Here is a 3,711-nt window from a genome sequence, read left to right as displayed (position 1 = left end):
CAATACTTTTCCTCGACTAAGGTCGGGATGCCCCGAGGGTCGACCGTTGAGAACCAGACTCCCTCGACCTCGGAAGCGTCGCAGGTCGGTAGAGCGTGTCCAGACCCCGCCGACCTGACAAACGATCCTCGACTAAGGTCGGGATGCCCCGAGGGTCGACCATAGAGAACCAGACTCCCTCGACCTCGGAAAGAAGCCGTGAGGGGTGGAAAGGGTGGTTCCACCCAGGGCGCCACAAAGTGGACCCCCGGGAGCGGTCGACGATCCCCGATCCCCAAAGCGGACAATACCTCCTGGAGCAGAGCTCCGCCACTGAGCTGCGCGCGCATCCTACTTCGTAGAGCGCCCGCAAACCCGCCAACCTGGCGCAAGATCCCTCGACCAAGGTTGGGGCGCCCCGAGGTCCGACCATAGGTCTCAAGCTCCCTCGACCTCGAAAAGAGCTACAAATCAATAAAGCCTTCCCAGATCCTTTCAACTTCGGCGGGTGCCGTCGGAAGCTCGAGCCCCCTTTACAAGTCAAAACTGACTTCGGAGGTCGACGAAGGATGAAGCACCTACTCCGCCATGTGAAGCACAACTCTTGAGAAGGCAAGAGGTACATCTACTCGACGCCCTCCCTGTCAAATTTTATCTACATACTGCTAAGCGGGATCTCATCCAACGTTGGAGTCTTATCTCGCCCCAAAGCCGGCTACCCCAACAGGTTGGCTTAGACCGATCTCCTAACTACATTATGCATGCTCCGCCCGCCGAGTCCCCACAATTTGTTCGAAATCTTCATAAATTAGGGTCCAACTCGGCCCCCATACACAGACTCCGATGTCTAGCTGAGAAAGTGGTCTCAGCCACGAGCATACCAGCCGAACACAGATACTAAGGCGATCTTTAGAGATTCCTGCCTTACTCACCGAAATCTCGGTAAATTCCGAGAACGATAACCTATGAAAATCTTCGGCAATAACTTAATTATCAGCCCACGTTCCCCACGAAGGGTCCGGAGTTGAGTTCGGAAACCCGACTAAACTCCCCGAATAGCGGCACGGACAGACCGACCCCCGGTCTTACTCGAAGGGCTAAGGCCCGACCTCGATGCCTTGGGATTTCCCCGAAGGCCGAACATGACGACTTTCGCAATTCTAAGATCTGAGTTGTGGGACTTAGAGAAATTTGCTAGAAACCTAAGCTCGAGCTCCCTTTGGTCGGAATGACTAAAATCCGAGAAGGCCAAGATATAACTTGGGAAAAAGGGCAACTTCGTTAAGCAGCCCGAAAACCAAGATACAAAGTTAAAGGCGATTAGCTAAGGCTCTAGCCTTATTCACGACGAGAAAGGGAAGACGAACACGAATGATGAAAGTATTTTTCATTGACAAAGGGCCGGAGGGCCAATTACAAAATTGGAAGTCGCCATTCAAGAGCCGACCTCGGATACAATGAAAAAGAAAAAATACAAGTCTCAAGCTGCGGGGGCGACATCCGGGGGGTCGTCTGGCACAGTAATGACCTCAGCCGGCACAGGCTCAGGGTCGGGGCAGGGGCCTCGGGTGCCGCCTCCGGGATGTCGTCCGTCTCGGCCGCCGGTGTCGCCTCCGGGACGTCATCCGTCTCGGCCGCCGTCGTCGAGGGCTCGGCAGGGTCTTGTTCGTACAATCCTGCCTCGGACGTCAAAATGGCAGGAAGGTCTTGCATATCGGACCCGTAACCCAAGTCCATCCTCGGACGGACCGTTGAAAGGTCATACTGGGGAGTACCGGCGCATCTGCAGCCGGAAGTTCTCGAAGCCCCGGAGGAACCCGTCCACCGTCTCCTCCTCGAGCATGTCGCGGAACTCCTGCGACCCTTTGAAGAGCTCCACGGCGTGATCAGCCCGCTCAAGTGCCCTCCTCTCTCGGGCCTCAAGCTGCTCGATTCGGAGGCGGGAAACCCCGTCCTCATACTTGAGGGCCGCGACCTCGGCCTGGACCTCCCCCAAGCGCGCCTCTGTGCCGCGCAAGGCCGACCTGGTTAGGGCGTGGGCGGCCTTCTCCTCCCCGAGCCCTTCCGCCATAGCGAGGCGCTCGGCCTCGGTGGCCGCCCACCGAGCCTCGGCCTCGGCCAACGCCGCCTCCAGCTCGGCGACTCTTTTCTTGGCCGGTTCCAACTCCCGGCAGACCCGCCGGGTCTCTTCCTGACAACCCTGGGCGATAAACACCAGGGCGTCGAGCTCGTGAATATGCTGTAAAGAAAAAGACAAAATAATCGTGAGTTGAAAACATATGGACTCGCTGACGACCTTAAGGAAATCGAGAAAAAGAGCTTACCCGGCGGTGTAGCAGTAAGCACTGTCAACGACCACCTCCAGCGGAATGTTCCGGAACTCGGCCCGGTCCGCTGGAAGCATCGCACGCCGAAACACGGAGCGTGCGACCTCGGCGTTATGAATGGCCGAGCTCCCCTCGGAATAGGGGAGTCCGGCTCGACTGACTCCTCCCGGGAAGCTCGGGAAGGGCCCGGCATGCCCGAGCCCGAGGTCCCGGAGCCGCTCGCTTCGGGGCCTCGAGTCGGCTCAGGTCCCGGGCGCTGCTGCCGGATCGTGGACGGCTCCCCCCGCTGGGCAATGGGGGCAGGGCAAGGAGGGGCTGATGGGCCCACGTCGCTGACGACCCGTGCCCGCCTCGGGTCGGCTGTGGAGGCCCCCGCCTCGGGGCCACTCGTCCCGGCCGACGTCGAGGCGCCGTCTGACCTCGCCCTCTTCCGAGGCTGAGGCATAGCTCCGCCGGCCTCGGCCTCTCGCCTCCTCAGGCGGGAAAAAAGCGATGTGTTGCTGGTCGGCATGAAGGGAATGTCTGAACGAAAATTTCACTAAGTGTCAGACCAGTAGCAGTGAAAACAAAGGACAAGGAAAGAAAGTAATATAACTACCCTTACCCTCGGGGCGTGCCGAGCTCAGACCCACGCTCGCCAGGGCGCCCTCCCGCAGGAGCTCGGTCAGGTCGTTGCCCCTCCCGAGGGCTCGCAGAGAGTCTAGGGTCCTCAGCTCCCTCCCCGACGGCTCGGAGAGCTTGTTGAGGGCCTTCAACCGAGGGTGTCCCCACCTCGGGTCGAACCCCCAAGGCGCCTCGGACGCCAGGAAGAAAAACTTCCCCTTCCACTCATGAATCGAGGAAGGGGCGCCCTGGAAGAGTGACATACCGCCCCGAAAGGCAAAGTATAGCCACCCTGCGTCCGCCGGGTTCTTCTTCAACAGAAAACACCGGCGGAAAAGACCCACTGAGATCGGGATCCCGTGCCCGAGGCACAGGGACAAGAACCCGATTATCGTCCTCCACGAGTTCGGAGCCAACTGCGCCGGGACGAGCTGGTACTCGGCCAGCAGGTTGTTCACGAACTCGTGAACGGGAAACCGCAGACCAGCCCAGAGCGTCTCGCGGTAGACCGCGATCCGACCTGGGGCGGCTGCGTCACCCTGTCCTCCGGCCCCGCGGTTTCAAGAAACCCGGCTGGAAGAAGAAGCGGGAGCGGATCAACTCCAGCTCCTCCTCTGACAGACTCGACCCTACCTCCTCGGGACCCAAACCCATTTTTACAGAAAAATAAAGGGGAACTGAAGATAGGGGAGGAAGAAAGGAAGGAAACCCTAGTTAAAACAGGGTGAAAACCTACTGGACATCGCCGGAAATCGCTCCGGGCACTAACGGCAAAGGTTCGGTTGAAGAAGGAAGCAAGGGA

Source organism: Phoenix dactylifera, chromosome 5, assembly GCF_009389715.1.
Source record: "Phoenix dactylifera cultivar Barhee BC4 chromosome 5, palm_55x_up_171113_PBpolish2nd_filt_p, whole genome shotgun sequence".
NCBI classification, from domain to species: domain Eukaryota; kingdom Viridiplantae; phylum Streptophyta; class Magnoliopsida; order Arecales; family Arecaceae; genus Phoenix; species Phoenix dactylifera.
This window is presented reverse-complemented; position numbering follows the sequence as displayed.